The sequence below is a fragment of the Haemaphysalis longicornis genome, unplaced genomic scaffold (genome assembly GCF_048455015.1).
Source record: "Haemaphysalis longicornis isolate Haplotype H1 unplaced genomic scaffold, Haemaphysalis longicornis Haplotype H1 scaffold_5, whole genome shotgun sequence".
NCBI lineage: Eukaryota > Metazoa > Arthropoda > Arachnida > Ixodida > Ixodidae > Haemaphysalis > Haemaphysalis longicornis.
The window spans coordinates 83,959,160-83,978,917 of record NW_027526385.1 but is presented as its reverse complement, the minus strand read 5'-3'; the positions used below and the strand labels follow the sequence as shown (position 1 = coordinate 83,978,917).

Here is a 19,758-nt window from a genome sequence, read left to right as displayed (position 1 = left end):
TTCCGAAATTCAAAAACTGTTTATCCATGAAATTTTATTCGTTCTGGGTATACCATTGCCCTATTAATTTTTTCTGTTTGTTGTAAATTTCCGAGAATACTATTGGGCGTTTACTTTATTTACCACGTCCTATTTTCTGCTGCATTAGGGTGTTCTGTTTCACCCGTTGTACTTTCTTCTGGAAGGGTCCACAGGAAGGAGAGGTGCACTACTTCGATGGTAACATGCAGTTAATGCACTGACAACATTGTTCACAATATCACCCAAATCAAGTTAATACTGATATGATGGCGGCCACAATTGGTAGACTGGGCTTCGCGGCTGTGCTAACCCGTTCATCCTGATCATGCAGGTTTTTGCCCGCATCATCGCCGACCTACTACTGCCTGCCTTGCTGGCTGTATCGTCTGCCACCCCGGGAAGCTGCCTGCCTGCTACCAACGAGGCGAACCTTCTGTTTGCCCCCTCCCTGGCACCCATTCTTCCGGACCTTCGGCAGCTCCACCCCTCCCTCCGTTGATCGTCGAGATAAATCCAGCCACCCTATCCCCGGCGACATCTCCTGCGTAGCCTATAAAGCCGCAACCACCATCCAGCGCGCACTCTGGGCTTCGCGGCTGTGCCACCACACAGGCCGCTAACCCGTCCATCCTGATCATGCAGGTTGGTAGTTCATATCCGACGTCTACTAAAAGGTGAAGTAATTACTGTTCAGCTGCCGAGCGCACAGTGCAGCTGTTTGCTTGTTACCGAATGTGTGAATGTCATACGTGCCTTGCTATTGCTATCGGGAGATGTAGAGATGAACCCCGGGCCAGATATTCTCGCTGAGCTGAAAAAGTTGTCACAGGGGCAGTCGACAATATTATCGGAGATGCAAGGTCTGAAATCCGCGATAGCCACCACTAACCAGGCTATCACCGATCTTGGAAAGCGCATTGCTGTCTTGGAAAATCACTGCCAAAATCTTCTAACCCTTCGAGCAGAAGTAGATGCAATAAATACTAATACCGATGAGCTAACTCACCGGGTGTATGACATAGACGAGCGTCTTGACGACCTCGAGAACCGTTCCCGGCATGACAATATAATATTCTACAATCTCCCTGACACTAATCCGAAGGAAACATACGCTCAGTCAGAAGAAATAATATTCTAGCACTGCCTTGAATGACTTCAACTAACAATAGAACCAAACGACATAGAGTGTGCACATCGCCAAAGGCGGCACACCAATAACCATAAACGGCCTATAATAGTGAAACTCTCGTCTTTCAAAACTAAACAATCCATTCTTTCAAATGGCCCAAAACTAAAAGGTACAAAATTTAGCATTGGCGAAGATTTCACATACCCTGTTCGAATAGCCCGAAAAGAGCTTGTTGCTTTCGCTAGGAGCAAATGTGTCCCATTTTCACTGCGTTTTCAAACTTTGCACATTGGCTCTAAGCGATACCTTTTCGACTAGGCAGCAGGAATTGTCAAGGAAAAAACATAGGGATCAGTACGCCGTCGGCAAGCACGCCAACAGCCACGTACAAGCACTAAAGCTAGGCTTTCGTTTTCTGTAATTTATACTAAAATCCGTAGTTTTCTTCCTAAGAGCGTGCCCCTGTCTAATTTATTAAAATCATCTGGCAGCAGTATACTTATATTGAGCGAAACGTGGCTTACTGACGACATTTCAGATACAGAGGCTCTGGCTGACTTGCCGCACTTTAACCTTTTTCGTCACGACCGTAAGAACGCACGTGGTGGGGGCGTACTCATCGCGACTAGCAAAAAAATCGCGCCCATCCACCCCGTGAATGTGGTTGGAAAGCAAAGCTTTAAACGGCTCCCATAACGATTACCCATGCGACGTTACTTAAATTCACTCACATCGCTCTACAAATAGCAAAACCAGAGAGAAGTGAAATGAACTTAACCACACCATTTATTACTTCAAAGAGATATTCTTGGTAAGCTTAAAGCAATGCATGATGCATGAACGGTGTTTGGTTGAGTTGTATTGGTGTAGCACAAGAGCGGAAACTTTTTTATATCAAATAAAAGTAAGCTCCAACCCGGTGTTAGACGATCTGACTTCTCCGTCTCTGCGCCGCGGACGGAGGCGGCGAGATTTGCGGCAGAGAAGGGGGAGGAGGACGAAGACATACTTCTGTTAAGATTTCTGAACGGCCCAGAGTGCAGCCCTGGGGAGTGATTCCTTCTTCTGTGGGGCCCATATGCAGTCCGCACGGCCTGTGTTCTGTCCACCCGCTGAAGCTTGGTAAGTAGAGAGGGCCTGGACAGCAGCATCTCCCATTGCTCTTGTTGGGTAGTTGACGGAAAGAGAGGAGAGTGCTCAGGGCTAAAGTCACACACCCCGATTACGGGGCGGAGTGTACGTACAACTTCTGAGTAAAATTTACATTCAACGTCGTAGCGATTCGGATACATTAAGTGAAGACGCGTAGGCTGTGGGAAGGAGCCCGGATTGTATGAGCCGTAGGGTAGTTTGTTGTTCTCTGGAAAGGTCAGGGTAAGGCGGAGGTATGGTCTGTCTCAGAAGACGATAATGCTGGTTTATTTTCTGAACGTGAAAAGCGGGTGACTGTCCTCGTGCAGCTCCATAGCACAGGAGGTAAAAGCGCAGCCTTGTTGGATGGGCGTATTTGTTGCCCTCCATTGAAGTGTGAGGGGCTGTCCAGATGAGATGAATGGAAGCGCTTGGGGAGTGGTTTTTTAGCACGCGCAGTGCAGGTCAGGACACCCAACCCAACTCGTAATTCCAGTAGGCTTGCTGGGAATCGGTGACTACCATCAGAACCCCTGGTTGAGCGAGAGCCAAGGTGATGGCTGCCTCTTCTGCTGCCGCCATTTCTTGGGTCCTATGCGAGGTACACGCAAGAATTTTGGTTCTGGAGGTAGCCACGATGATGGCGTCCCTCGATGTTTGGAGGCGTCTGTGTAGATAACTGAATGATCCCCACCGAGGGTGGTGTTTAGCGTTTGAGCCCGTGCTTTTAGGTGACCCTCGATATGTGAAAGGTTCATGTTTCTAAGCAAAGGGAACATCTTTAGTTTTATTAGCCAAGGGCCTGGGAGTACGTCAAGCGGAGGGATATTTTGGGCTGCCCAGCCAATCTGGTGAAGCATGCGGTTACCCGCTGCAGTTGTGAGTCGGACCTTCTGGTTAGAAAGATGGCCTTTTATCATCTCTTCAACCGTGTTCTTAATCAGCCTCTGTGTGGACGCACTCATGAGAAGACCAATGGCCTGCTTGACCGCCTTTCTAATAATTATATAAATCATCTCTATGTCTTCCTTGTCGAGAAGAAGACAGGGGGTTGACGTAAGTGACTCTCGAGAGGACAAAAGCTTCAATTAATCGAAAGGTGCCGGATTCCTTTAGGTCTCGCTTTTTGGTGGCAACTCGCCAGACCATGTGTATGATTTGATTAATGCTGTTTTTGAGGCGCTGCAAGGAGACGTCACTCTTGGTGTTAGCATGTAGGCCCAGGATCTTGATGAAGGGGCTTGGAGTGATGGCCTGGCCATCAGGGAGTATTTGAATGTATTCGTTGGTTTGGCGTGAGGGCGGGCGACGAGGAGCTGTGATTGTTTACGTGAACACTGGAGGCCACAGGCTTTAGCACATCGGCGTACTAGAACTGAGATGCCATGCATTGGTGTGAGCTTCCTTTAATTTTTGTAACTCTTAGCAGATGAGCAAGGTGCGCACAGGGCCGCTAGACGGGCGTGAGTGGTCGAGTGACGCTTTCACGTTGCATTAAGTGAGAACGCAGGGGGTAAACCCGTAGATGTGCTTGGTGAGTGCACCACCTGTCTTCCCCGTCTTCGCGTGGGCTCGTAGCTAGATCGGTAAGACTACGGGCTCTCGCTTTGTTAGTCTATTAGTTGCAGGTACGATTCCCGGCGGTGCCAGTAAATTCTTTTATTTGTTCACTGGAGTTTTCTGGTGACACCAACGGTCGTGAAAGAACCCTTGGGGGGTAGAGGTGAAAAGCTTTGCTTTAAAAGCGATCTTGCTGCCTTATCAACATTGCTTCACAACTTGAAATATTGTGGGTAATGTGCCGTGGCCCACCCGAAACAGTAATACTTGGCGTATGCTACAAGACCCCTCGTGCTGACCCACATTTTGCCCGCGAACTAAATGAAATGCTGTCTACGCTTACTAATAAACACCCCACCGCACATATCCTCCTTTATGGCGACTCTAATTTCCCGAATATTGACTGGCTGAACCAAACACAACTAATTACAGGAAATACCTAAGCAAGACAATTTGTCGATGTTTGTCTGAACTTTAACCTTACGCAACTGGTATCCGAACCAACACGTGTAACTAGTGAATCTTCGAATATTTTAGATCTGATACTAAGAAACAGCCCCGAAAGCTTAGAATCTATCTCGTACTTACGTAAAATCAGTGATCACAAAGTTATTCATACTACACTAAACTTCATCCCTAAAACACGCCACATTTCCAGCAAAACAATTCATATTACAATAAGGGTGATTATGAAGCAATTAATAACGAACTGCGAGATTTCCTGCCTGCGTTTGAATTCAATTTCGATTCCCGATCTCTTAACAGTAACTGATTAGTCTTTAGGGACAAAGTAATCGAGTTAGCTAATAAATATATCCGCAAGATGAACTTCCCCGCCAATCAAAATAAACCATGGTTTTCAAAACGTTTAGAAAGGCAAGAAAATAAATAGAAACGTCTCTTTCCTACTGCGAAACCTAATGGTACTGCGTGCGCATGGGACAGGTACTATGCTGCAGAAGACGCATAATATGCTGGAATTCGAAGTGCAAAACAGAAGTTTTATCGCATTGACTTACCTAAAATTATACCAAATAACCCTAGAAAGTTCTGGGAAGTTATAAACCCGCATCCGACACTCGAAATAACGCTTACTGACCATAATGGAGAGTAAGTTAGCGATGCTGATTGTGCCGACGTATTTAACATCGCGTTCAGCTCTATGTTCACTAAAGAAGCAGATCCGCCACATGCCTCGCCACCTACTACGACATTACCGATAATGGTTTTAGTGGAATTTTCTGTTGCTGGCATTTCGTCCCTTGTCGATAGACTTAAACTTTCATCATCGGCTGGCGTAGACAACATTAGCTCCAAACTGTTAAAAAAACACTAAACAAATTATTACAGTGTATTTTGCGATGCTGTTCTCATTGTCGCTTGAAAAGGGAATGTTACCAGACCACTGGAAAGTGGGAAAGGTCATTCCGGTTCACAAATCAAGTAACAAACAGTCACCCCCAAATTACCGTCCCATTTCACTAACCAGCGTCTCATGCAACATCATGGAACACGTCATATACACTCACATAATGCACTTCCTGGACGCTAACAATTTCCTTCATTCTGACCAACATGGCTTTCGTAAATCTTTATCGTGTGAAACAGAACTAGCGATATTAACGTATGATTTGCATGCTATTCTTGACCGTAACGTCCAGACTGATGCAATCTTTGTAGACTTCGCTAAAGCATTTGACAAAGTAGCACACAAAAGCCTCTTAGTAAAACTTGCCCAGTTGAATCTGCACCCCAAAATTCTAGCATGGATTTCAGAATTTCTTGCTAACCGTTCCCAGTTTGTCGATATTAAAAATAAACATTCTAGCTCCCTCTCCGTAACATCGGGCGTCCCCAAAGGGTCTGTCCTCGGACCCCTTCTGTTTCTAATATATATTAACGATCTACCCATGCATCTATCTTCTCAAATTCGTAAGTTTGCCGACGATTGTGTTCTATACCGCAAAATTACTAACCCTTCTGATCAAACTGCGGTTCAAAATGACCTTAACCGTGTACAGCAATGGTGCGACCTGTGGTTAATGGAGCCTAATCCCACTAAATGCAAACTCGTTTCTTTTCAACGACAGCGTAATCCCTTGGATTTTTCTTACGTAATAGCTGACTCGACTCTTGAACAAGTTCAATCCTATAAATACCTAGGCGTTACCTTAACCAGTGATCTTTCATGGCGCACGCATATCACGAACGTCATATTGTCGCGAAACATACATTGGGTTTGTTTATTTGTGTTTTGCTTTTAACCCCCGGCGGCGCCGGTCTGTGTTATCTCTGCGCCAAGGGAAGCGCGTGTTCCATTCTTTCTTTCTGTGCCGCATGTGTTATCTGTTGTGATAGGGAGAGCATTCCGATCTAACGGGAACAGCCCAGATTAATCTTCTTGGATCTACTATGTTCTCGATGCGAATCGACGTTTCGAGAACCACGCGCGCCAAATGATAAAAAGCCTGCAGTGCGGACGCCGGGGCATTCGATTCGACGACACTCGCCTGTGCAAGTCACTTTGTTGACCGCTGCTTCGCCGCCTCTGTATTCTTTTGAGTTGTTAGGGGAGCACAAGTTCGCTCCAATAAACGTGTTTCTCATTCAAGACAACTGCATCGTCCTTGTCTTCGTGACATCTGGTGGAGGTGCTGGGTACGCACCCTTCATGCCCACTACAACCTCGGGAAGCCGCCAAGCCAGTCCAACAAGAGCCAGCCCCCGCCTGCAAGATTTACCACCCGAGTTCGGTTTGATGCCAGAAGGGCCCAAGAAAAAGAACGCTGCAACCAACACCATGGTGCAAGAAACAACGTCGCCAATCGTCCTGCAGCAGCCCCGGGAACCGCCATCGTTCCGGGGAGCCCCCGCTGAAGACCCCGAAGAATGGTTGGAGAAGCTTGAGCGCGTCCGCATCTTCAACAGGTGGGACGACGAAGAAACTTTCCGGCATGTCTTCTTTTACTTATAAGATGCTGCTCGAACTTGGTTCGAGAACCATGAGAGTTCTTTGACCGACTGGACTCACTTCAAAAGCGAGTTCCTGAAGACATTCACTACCGTTGTGAGAAAAGAGCGAGCTGCGCTTTTGCTCTAAACTCGGACACAACACCCCAACGAAGGGGTCGTGATCTTCGTTGAGGAGATGAAGCAACTATTTCGCCGCGCGGACCCCGACATGACGGAAGAAAAGAAGTTACGCTTCTTGATGCGCGGTGTGAAGGAGGAGCTGTTTGCTGGACTTGTCCGCAACCCGCCCAAAACCATCGCTGCATTCGTGCCCGAAGCCAGCACGATTGAGAAGGCTCTCGAAATGCGTGCTAAGCACTATGACCGGAACTTTGTTGGCGCGGCCAGTGCGAACTACATCGACAACATGCGGATTCCGGCTGATAGCCTACGCGAGACCATCCGCGCAGTAGTGAGAGAGGAGCTGCGGAAACTTTTCCGACGACGCCGCAACCCCAAGTCTCTTGCCTAAGTGACGTGATCCGGGAAGAAGTTTAAAACGCTTTGGGAACTTCTGTGACATCCGAAGTACACTGCGAGCCCCAAGCTATGACGTACTCCGCGGCTGTTCACCGACCCCACCCTGCTCCAACACGTTGTCAAAAGGCACGTCGTCAAGAGGCCCCGCCCTACCGCCGCCCACTGTCACCCGCCCGACCCCCGGTAGCACAAACCCAGACGCCGAGGAAAACTGACGTATGGCGAACACCGGATAATCGTCCTCTGTGCTACCACTGCGGAGAGGCCGACCACATCTACCGTCGCTGCCCATACAAGAGACTCGGACTACGTGGTTTCTCCGTCGACGCACCACGCCCCCGACCCGGCCAGCACCCATCTGAGATTGAAGAATACCTGTCGAACACCAGCCGTGGACCAGCCCGTTTCAACCGTTCGCCGTCGCCCTACCCGTACAAGTCGCCGGACCGCCGTAGCAGTGCTGACTTCGCACGTGGAAGGTCTCCCAGCCCACGCGGGGGAAACTAAAGGCGGCAACTTCTGGAGGTGAAGTTGCTCTACGGCGAAAAACTGGAAACCCTCCAACGACGCAAGGACGCGCTGAAGACAGTGATTCACGACATGCCCTCATCCCGACGACCCGACCTAACCCTACTCCCGAACACGACGACAGCTACACGGCACGACGCGTACCCGACCTGACCGACACGGCTGGTGAGAAGACGACGACAACGACGATGCACAGTGCCCGACCATCAACACGTACAAGCAGAGATACGACGCCCCGACGAACCCGGAACTCGAGGAAGACTGCATCTGACGTGAAGGTGTCCATCGACGGCTTGGACGTAGTCGCCCTCGTAGACACGGGAGCTGACTATTCGGTAATTAGCGGACCATATGCGTCTAAACTGAAGAAAGTTATGACCAGATGAGACGGTCCGCACATACGCACAGCAGGAGGCCACCTCGTGACGCCAAGTTGAACGTGCACATCGCGCGTCACCATAGACGGCACAACGTACCCTGCGGCGTTCGTCGTTCTGCCTAACTGCTCCCGCGACGTGATTCTCGGAATAGACTTTTTGACGGACAACGGCACAATAATTGATCTGCAGACCAAGACGATAACATTTTCCTCCGATCACTCCACGACGCCGCAGCCGAACCCCGATCACCGTGCTGCTGTCAGGATCGCCGACGATCACATCACCCTGCTACCCCGCACCTCAACCAGATGTCACGAAGACAAGGACGATGCAGTTGTCTTGAATGAGAAACACGTTTATTGGAGCGAACTTGTGCTCCCCTAACAACTCAAAAGAGTACAGAGGCGGTGAAGCAGCGGTCAACAAAGTGACTTGCACAGGCGAGTGTCGTCGAATCGAATGCCCTGGCGTCCGCAATGCAGGCTTTTTATCATTTGGCGCGCGTGGTTCTCGAAACGTCGATTCGCATCGAGAACATAGTAGATCCAAGAAGATTATTCTGGGCTGTTCCCGTTAGATCGGACTGCTCTCCCTATCACAACAGATAACACATGCGGCACAGAAAGAAAGAATGGAACACGCGCTTCCCTTGGCGCAGAGATAACACAGACCGGCGCCGCCGGGCGGTAAAAGCAAAACACAAATAAACAAACACAATGTATGGTTCGCGGCAATATCATCAGCAAACCAATCTTTGGGTTTCTTAAAGCGCCATTTGCGTCATGCCCCACTAGACGTCAAACTTCTCGCCTATAAATCGTTAACCTAGAATCTTTAAACTAGAATCTTTAAACTACAGGATTTTTATCTTGAGGAGCGACTGTTTCTCGAATGGTCGATTCACATCCAGAACAATGAAGATTATTCTAGGCGGTTCACAATAGTTCGGAACGCTCTCCCTATAAAAACAGATAACACATGCGGCATAGAAAGAAAGAATGGAACACGCGCTTCCCATGCACACAGATAACACAGACCGGCGCAGCCGGGCAGTAAAAGCAAAACATAAATAAACAAACCCAATATATGATTTGCGGCAATATCATCACGAGTGGAATTGACGCCGAGGAACATGCCGCCAGAATGAAAAAAGTTCTCAAGAGGCTGCGCATCAAGCTGCAACACTTCCACATTCGCCTCGGCAAAAAAAGTGCTGTTTTGCGATGAGGCAAGTTTCATTTCTTGGACTCCCAATCGCCGAAAATGGCGTTTACACCAGCGAAGACCGAGTTTAAGCCCTCAATGAGGCGCCGGCTTCAGAGGGCAAGCAAGCTCTGCAGTCATTTCTCGGGATGCTGACGTTTTACGACAGATGTCTGAAGAACAGAGCATCAGTTGCCAGATCTCTCTCAGAGCTCCCTCAAAAGGACGCTACGTTGGAAATGGGAGCATCTCAGCTCCAAGAAACATGTGAGCAACTGAAAAAATTGCTTCTCAAGCACACTGTACTCGCACTCCCCGACGAACAGAAGGAGTTTCTTGTCTCATGCGACGCTTCGCCGTAGGGCATAGGAGCTGTTCTTTCTCTACGTCATGACCAGAAAAGAGACGCACAAATTGATTTTGCATATAGGACACTAGAGCCGGCCGGACGAAATTAGGCTCATTTGGACAGAGGAGGACTCGCTGGAGTGTCTTCAGCTCACACGTGTCACAAATATATTGCAGGAAGAAAGGTAACTTTCGTCACGGATCATCAACCGCTTCTCGGTATACTGGGACCAGGGATACCAATGGGTCAAGTCTTCTAACTATGCATGACAAGATGGGACATCAAATTATGGTCATATACCCTAACTGCGATTTTTGTGTGCAGGAATGTAAAGAACCAAGAGAACGCAGGCGCGTTGAGCCAACTACCACTGCCAGACTGCACCGATAAACCATGGCCCCAGCCGAGGTACTGTTGTTCGAAGCAATGTCGTGACCTCTGTTTACTGCTACAGAGATATCCCGTCTGACGCAGCAAGACACGTTACGAAGTCTGCGCTGGTCAGTGAAGGATGGCACAGTGGAAAGAGTCACTGGAGATGAGTTCGCTCCTTGCCGGCCAAGAGCAACCGCACTGGCGTGTAATCGCGAGTGTCTCACACTCAGATCACGGGTTATCATACGAAGCTCTACACAATATCACGTTCTGGCGCTTCTGCACGCTGGTCATCGAGGCATGGTAGCCATGAAGAATTGTGCGAGGTGTTTTCTATGGCGGCCCGGAATCGAGCTCTTGAATAAAGAGACACTGAGAGGAGGCTCTGACTGCCAATCACCGCAGAGGAGCCCACCAAAAGCTTCGATTTCAACATGGGACTGTCCTGAGACACCATGGCACACACTACATGTAGACTTCGTGGGACCACTACACGGGCGCACATAGTTGGTTGTTGTGGACGCGTACACCAAGTGGGTGGAAGTCCGTCACGTCACCCAGACAAAATCCGCAGTTGTAATTCATGTACTCCGAAGTCTGCTCGCTACGTTAGGCATTTCGCGGAAAGTCGCCTACGACAACTAAAAAACCTTTATTTTAGGCGAGATAAAGAAGTTCGACAAATCTAATGGCCCACAAGTTACGACGTCACTAACATGTCACCCTGTAACATGGGCTATCAAAACAATACGTGGGCGAACTTAAAAGAGCCCTCCGAATGGATAAAGACTCCTCCATATAGTGAGGTTGAACTAGTAAAACTGGCAAACCGGCACACCACTGTACACGCAATGCCTAATGACAGCGACTTTACTGGGACCTTGGAAGAACGCCAAAATCATCTTAATCCATAAGAAAGGTGACATGAAAAACAAAAAATTACAGCCGATCAGCTTACTGTGAGTCGTCTACATGGTACTTACCAAGGTAATTGCTAACAGAATTTCTGCCACCTTTCATTTTAGTAAACCAAAAGTACGATCAGGGTTCCGTACAGGATTTTTAACAATATACCATATTCACACGATTAATCACGTGATAGAGGCGTTCTCTGAGTATACTAAACCTCTATATATAGCTTTTATAGATTATGAGAAAGCGTTGAACTCGGTCGAAACCGGAGCATTCATTCAGGCCACACGGAACGAGGGTGTAGACGACCATTATGTAAGAATACCAGAGGATGTTTACTTTGTGTCAACAGCTGCCATCATCCTCCAAAATGACAGTAGTAAAATACCTATAAGGAAGGGCGTCAGACAGGGAGACACAATCTCTACAATGTTATTCACAGCATATTTACAAGACGTTTTCAGAACATTGAATTGGGAGCAGGTGGGAGTAAAGGTTCATGGAGAATACATCAGTAACTTCACAATTGCTGAAGACGTTCCCTTGCTATGTAATCCGGGGAACAAATTACAAAGCATGCTTACCGCACTAGACAAAGAGAGTGGAAACTTGGGCCTGCAAATAATATACAGAAAACTAAGCAAATGATCAATAACCTCGGGACAGCAGAGCGGTTTGATATAGGTGGAAATGCAGTGGAAGTGGTAAGTGAATATATCTACTTAGGCCAAGTATTTAACCCGGATTCCTACCATGAGGCGCAGGTAATCAGAAGAATAAGAATAGGGTGTAGTGAATTTGCCAGGCAATCGCAGATTATATATGGCAGCATACCATTGTCCCTGAAGAAGAACGTGTATGACAGCTGCATCTTAGCAGTACTCACCTACAGGGCAGAAGCTTGGAGGCTCACTAAGAGGGTTCCACTTAAATTGAGGACGACTCCGCAAGCAATAAAATGGACGATGAATGGTATAACATTAAGGACAAGAGAGTGGAGTGGGCCAGGGAAGATACGCGTGTTAAGGATGTGTTATTGGGAATTTAGATGAAGAAATGGACGTGGGCAGGGCGTGTAATGCGAAGGCAGGATAACCGTTGGTCATTAAGAGTACCAGAGTGCATCCCTAGAGAAAGCGAGCGTGCAGGGGCGGCAGAAAGATAGATGGAAAGATGAGATAAAGAACTTTGCGGGGATAAATTGGTCGCATTTAGCACATCACCTGGATAATTGGAGAATATTGGGAGAGGCCTCTGCCCTAAAGTAGGCGTAGATAGGCAGGTGATCATGATGATGATGATGATAATGATGATGATGATGCCAATTTTTGTTTATCAATTGGCCGTATTGTGTGCCTTCTGTGTGCGTTTTTGTGTGAAAAATGTTTGTCAGGTAAGGTGTACACTTCTGCCTAGTGAGCGACGCAATTCCTTCGCATAAAAACTGGGAAAAGTGAATCTGAATGGTGTAACGTAATATTGGAAACCTAATCTTGTCTTCCGGCCTGTGTGGTACGTGAGAAATGTGAAGAGAGCACAGTTACGGATGCAAAACTGATACATGTTCTAAGGTATCTAAAATCACAATGGGAACAAGAAGTAAAAACGGGAAGAGGCAGGAAACGAGCAGAGTCCCAGACAAGGGGTTCACGTTACGGAATTCCCTGACGACACGGCCGGCGAGCCGGCTATATTACCGCAGCTACGAAGAGCGACGTGCCGATTCACACACCTGCAGTCTCTGGAAATGGAGGCAGCGTGCATGCTTCTCCTGCTCGCTATTCTGGCCGGCGCCTATGCAAATAGTTCCATTCCTTACATCTCAATGACATTTCAAACGAGGGCGCTCTCCTCGGATAATGAAAAACCGGTGGTGCGGTGCGGTGAGTATATTTTTTTCCATACTGTAGTGCGGCTGCTTTGTGCGACGCCTTGAGATTTATTTTTTTTGGCCTTAGTCTTTAGAGAAACGTTAGCTCTAAATGCGGCTGTCGTTATCGGTTCTCGGTCCTATCAGATTATGAAATATTCGTTTAATACTTCATTTTGTTGTTTTATAATATAACATAAAACATGTAATATAGAACACAACACACTCTCCTATAAAGGCGTTCTATAAACAACCGCGGAAAGAATCAGTTTACTTTGGATGCACTGAACTAGCAGGAACTCGCAATATGTACGCCCACTGACATCGCTTTTGCTCTCTAGTTCAACCCAATTAAATGACTTACGAAATAACAAGTTTTCAAAAAGGGAGTCTTTCACATATACTTGAAATATCAAACTAGTGATATTTCGAGGTGTTCAAATACCTTTTTTGTTTTAGGTATTCGGCCTATTTTTTGTATTTGCAAAAGTTCACGATATTGGATTCTGTCGGCTAAAGGTGAAATATTGTTCTGTGTTTCAAGTCGGCTTGGAGTTATTAGGACGATTTGAAACAAAGATCATGTAGTTCTTATTTTCGTCCTTTGAAAGAAAATGTATTTCTGCTTTCCACTTTGGTCTAATGCAACATAGTGGCCGTTTTGAATATAAAGAGGTTGTTGAATTGTTTCCAATGTATTATTCGAAGCGAAGTACGCCGGTTTCACACATCGGACAGGAATAAACATGTTTTTTTTTCCGCGTGATTGAAACACGTGCGATGAGCTAAGGAGATGTCAAAAATGTCTCTTATGCGTTTCGGTATGTAGAGTTATATTGGTGTACAACTATGGTGCATTTTTAGCGAAATGTTTTAACCGGTATTCAGATTTTAGGTATTTTATTGTTAACAGTAATAAGAAGGTGGAACATTATCCGACACTGCCAGTCCTTAGAGTCAGCTTTTACCAGTGTGAGACAAAATTAGGAAATCGTCCGATGCAGGAAAGTATATCAAACGAATAATACTCATTACATAAACATAGGAACGTGTATTGAAGTGCTCGAAATGTTTATTTTGTGTAATTAAACGAAGCAATTTTATTGTGGCTTTGTCGATGTCGTCAGTCCCCGAGCTAACAATGCAGTCCCTGCTACGCTACCGTTTGGTATCAATTGTTGTGAGTGTAAACTCTTATTATATATATATACGGAAGCATTCTCGGGCTATTGTACTGACCACTCTGTCATGGCCTAGCGGTGGGCCCAGTTTAGTCGATATACGTGTCATCAGGCAGATACAGTGCAGCGTGGACTTTATATGTGTCGTGCTGCTTTCTTTTCAAGCCGTGTCTCCATTCTCAGGGGTGTATTGAGACTGTAGAGCATGTAGAGCATCGGCGCGCAATGTCACTGCGCTAAATCCAGATCGGTTGAGGGGAACTACCAGAATCGAGTTGCAATGGCACAGATGACAGGCGCAGAATAGTAATTTTTAGCGAGATGTACTTGCATGCGCAGTCTCAGCGAGCACCGCCATTGTGGTTTTCATTGTAGCTAAGAAATGTTCTCTCTTAACGTTTGCTACAATTACAATCACAATTACAATTACAAAACGATTACAACCTGTAGCGTTACCTTTGGCGCCGAGAAATGGCGTAATTGTAGGTTGCAAATGATTGCCTTTGGAGGCGATTTATATCTATCAAAATGACAAAGGTTAAAGCTTTCTAGTTGCAGCGAGTAATGGCTATGCATTTTGCGAGCGTTTATCATTACCTTCTGCGGGAATTTATGGTGACGAAAATGGCAAGGGTACAGCCTCAATTGTGGTGCTGATATGATTGGATAATTTGTAGTGTTTCAAGAGACACAGAACTGAATTTTCCAAGGTCCTGTTTTTATGTGTGCACTTCCATATAACCACCCTTTTCATCGTTTATACGCGCGATAAGGCGGTATTTATTTTATAAAGACTGAAAGAAGAAATACTACCATGCGCAGTTCTCCGCGGTGGCACCAACAGCAGTGACGTCAGTAAAAGGTGTTCTGTGATTAAACAATGTCCCAGATTGGAATTCTGACAAGTTTGTGTGTGGGTTTTGCGAAATGTTTGCCATATGACATTACAGTTGGGAGGGCATTCTCCATATCTCAGTAATCGGCACACTGCGCTTCATCCACGTGGTCGGCTGGGAAATAGGTCTGATAAGACTGTCAGCTTTGCTTGGAATTATAGCAATCACTTAGCGAGGTGTACGCAGCGGATGAACACCCTCTGCGTCTGCACAGACGCTCAAATGCGATTCGCTTCCCCCATCTCTGGAGAATGCCTGACTCAGGCCTCTATCGTTAAAAGCGTGTTCGCACCCGGCTAAGAGTCGGATGATTCGGGACAACGCCCACTGCCTGCAAGCAGTCGGGGCTGAAGGCAACAGCAAGCCTTCGCGAACTTGCTAGGGCGTCATTGTCTGTATGCGCCGCGCTTCATGAACTCAGTGTTGGAACAATGAATGTTACAGCGCAACAATGGTCACTTCAGTATAGAAAACAGCGGGCAAAAACAAAAAAATCAACTTAAAAAGACACATGCACCCTCAGAGATTCAAATTGTGTCTTGCAAAGTAATATACGTAGCACTTCAAACCACTCGGCCACGAGCCAGAGCTGCCTGTACTGAAAATATACAGCAAAATAATGTATACACAGTTTACATCGAAACTGTGAAGTGTATACTGTATACCCAGTTTACATTTTTATTTAGGTTAAGCTTTTCAAGCTGCTTAGATGTCTATTTTTTGTATAGCGCTCGTGCAGTGAGCGTCGCCAAAATTCCCACAATATCTCCTGTCTAGCGACAGCATTTCTTTCACAGAAATACATTCACAGATGTGTGGTCATGCTGCTACCCACTGGGCTCGTTCGCCCAGTGCAAAAAAGTGCTTCCTGCCCCGTGGTTGCACGCTGCCCGGTAAAACTTTCAGTTGAATCTATTTCGTTTGTACCGAGAATGCTTCGATGGCTCTCCTGAAGCCTTTAAATGGCTTTAGATTTTTGAACTTGAGTACCAGTCGGTGAAGCGTGACATGTGGAAATGTGTATGGCTATTTGGACTTAGAGCTCGATACAGTCTTCATACCACCAACCTAAATGATCATTCCTCCAGGTGAAAATCGTGTACTGCCTTAGTTTAAACAGAGTGGCTGAATTGCGACGACCCGCTGACGGCCGGGCGACCAAACGCCGGGCCCACTGATTCTGTGGGAGGGTCGGCGCGCCGGGCAGTCAAGCCAAGCCAATTTTTCAGACGTCATGCGAAACGTCAAAGAAATTGGCACGGACGGTACCGAGAGGACATTTTTATAAACGTTTTCTACTTAATAAAGTACAGTAAAGGCAGCGATAGTGGTCGAAATTATGATCTAGCTACTCCAGAAAAAATGTACGCTAATAATTCCTCAATGTAGACACATCATTTTAGTGTCTCTTGAATACGCCGATGAAACGTACCCGATAAGGCGCGCCGTAGTGGAGGGATCGTGAATAATTTTGACCACATGGAAATCTCTAACGTGCGCCAAAAGGTCGTACACACGGGCATTTTCGCATTTCCCCTCCATCACAAACGGCCCGGCAGCGGCAGTGGATCGAATCCGCATTCTCCTACTCAGCAGCATAACGTTTTAGCCACTGAGCCACCGTGATGGGTTACTTTTGGTGCTGCGTTATGACGGTGATAATAACAAGGGTACATAGGCCTAATTTCGGTGGGGATATACAGCATTGCAAAGGTATAGCCTTACTTTTGGTGGAAGGTTCAGGGAAGAAAATTGCAAGGGTATAGGCTTCCTTACGCGGCGTGTTATAACTGTGAAATGACAAGGATGTAGCCTTACATTTGCGAGCGGCGTTTTAGCTATGACGGTGGCCGAGCAATATATAGCCTTGCCTTCATCTGGGAATTATAGCTGGGACTATAACAATGCAATAAAACGTATTTTACTACAGTCATTTAGGCAGACATTTTATTACAGTTTGCCCATTGAAAGGAATTCCTAATTCTTTTCTAATCATTACGGGGTAAGCCTATCCATCAAAATGGAGTACCGATGTTTCTACTCCGGTTCAAATTTGCTTCGATTGAAGACCCCGCCAAAAGTATCTTTATAAACGCTACTTTAGCGAAGCCATGCTTTTGCAGAGGGTGCCGACAATTGTTAAGGTTCCTAAATAAGAAGTATTGTTCTTTTATTCTCCTCCAAAGTAACGTGTTTAAATTGCATGAAAGCTGGGTAGCATAAATCTTTGTTACAGCTAACAGGAAGAGCAATTTTTCCCTTCGAGTCGCCGAGTGAGACATGCTTGCGATTTAAAATAGATGGCTTAATTATTATAAACTCAAAGTAACTGCAATAAAATACCTACTGCTCTTTTATTTCTTGGAAGAGTGTATCGGCAGTATTTTTCTACGTAGTGTGGGGTTTTTTCACAAACGCTCGTACAGTGAGCTCTATTTATCTTCACATTATAGATTTTTATAACAATTTGGAAGAACTATTGCGGTGAACATATTTGTTATATTGATTGAACTAGTTTACTCTACTCATGTTTAATTCTTTACAGTGCGTCCGCTGGAAGTCTAGCTCCTTGCAATTTAACTAAAAACATTGGGAACAGCTCCGTGATGGAGGGGAATACATGCGGCGTGGTACCTATAACCCTCAGCTTTCTCTTAGGAACTGCCAAAATATTTGAAAGTAGAACTGTTATTGCTGCTGCAAAGGACCCCAATAAATATGACATAATATATAGCTAGGAGATTTTGTATTCCAGTTTGTGTTTACATTATCAAAAGCTGGTTGAAGTTTTGTTGCAAATAACGTGTTTCAGGAAGTTCGAAAACAGTTCTTTAAAGGGAATTCAAGCCCACATCAGTTATGGGGTCATGTATGCAAGGCAGACACGTTTTATCTCTAATTTGCACCAGAGAATGTGCCTGAACACCTGAGGCCCCTCCGTGAACAATCAGCACACACTTACTGTGCTTGCATTTGTTTGAGCTAGGCTTCAATTTTAACACAAGACACTAAGGAATAACTGGTTTTAGTTGCTGGGGGTTCTATTGCCTGTTGTCACGAATCAAGTGCAAGCCCTTGACAACTGTGAACATACTGGGGACAATTGGTTAACGCCTTGCAATGTGCTTCGATGCAGGTATCTACGAATCATCGCCTGTTGGCAGATACTGCTCTCTCCGTCCCGCCGGAAATGGTACCACTACGGGCGAGGAGGCGCAAAGACACTGCCAGGAAATCGGCATGGCGTTACTCCGCGCTACAATGACGCCTTTGGATCAGTTGTGCCGTGTGATACAGAGATATGCTTTGACGAACACCGGTATCTGGTTGGCTGACGAGTGAGTACTCGCAACATGTAACAAAAATTCGTACTCTTATTGATAGATGTATTCACCCCTCCCCATAATGAGGGATGGGCATAGGAATATATGGATGGATAAATGGATGGGCGGATGGAACCAGTCAGACAGACAGGCAGGCAGACACGTACACCTACAGATATATATATATATATATATTTATATATATATATATATATATATATATATATATATCAAAGTTGCAGTCCTTATTGCCAGTTACTGTTTGGCGTTTTTAACAGTGTTTTATAGTGCTGAATGAGGTATGATTGCATTTTTTGGCAGGAATGAATATATATGAGATAGATAGATAGATAGATAGATAGATAGATAGATAGATAGATAGATAGATAGATAGATAGATAGATAGATAGATAGATAGATAGATAGATAGATAGATAGATAGATAGATAGATAGATAGATAGATAGATAGATAGATAGATAGATAGACAGACAGACAGACAGACAGACAGACAGACAGACAGATAGATAGATAGATAGATAGATAGATAGATAGATAGATAGATAGATAGATAGATAGATAGATAGATAGATAGATAGATAGATAGATAGATACATAGATAGATAGATAGATAGATAGATAGATAGATAGATAGATAGATAGATAGATAGATAGATAGATAGATAGATAGATAGATAGATAGATAGATAGATAGATAGATAGATAGATAGATAGATAGATAGATAGATAGATAGATAGATAGATAGATAGATAGATAGATAGATAGATAGATAGATAGATAGATAGATAGATAGATAGATAGATAGATAGATAGATAGATAGATAGATAGATAGATAGATGAATGGGTGGAATAATGGATGAATGAATGGATGGATGGATGGTGATGGATTGATGGATGGCTGGACGGATGGATGGATGGATGGATGGATGGATGGATTAATAGAAAGACGGATGGACGGATAGATTGATCGATTGATGGGTGGATGGATGGTTTCGTGGTTAGAGAGATTCACGGAAAGGCTGATTCATTACTGACTGATTATTTGATTTAATCAAAAGAATGAGGGCAAAATCCTGGGTGAAAAGCCGAAAAGACCTTGAATAATGGATTGCCACAAAACAGCTAGCTCATTGCTAAAAAAGTAGCTTGGTGACACACACTGCTTTTCATCCCTGGAAAGTGTATAACGCACAATCCTGAAAGTTTTATCACGGAAACTATTGTGATCAGATAAATTATACATCGGCGTTAAAAATACTCTTTTAAAGGTGCCCTGAAAGGCGTTTTGAGCACACTAAATTTACTAGTGCAATCGTTAGATTGGGTCGTCAACATCATCTGTGCCAAATATTACCCTTTTACGCGCAGCGGAAAGCTCACACTTTT

The 19,758-nt window shown here is 45.4% G+C and overlaps 1 pseudogene; it reads left to right on the top strand.

Annotated features, from left to right (window-relative positions):
• Positions 1 to 346: 346 nt before the first annotated feature.
• Positions 347 to 1,468, top strand: LOC144139801 (uncharacterized; annotated as a pseudogene).
• Positions 1,469 to 19,758: the final 18,290 nt, after the last annotated feature.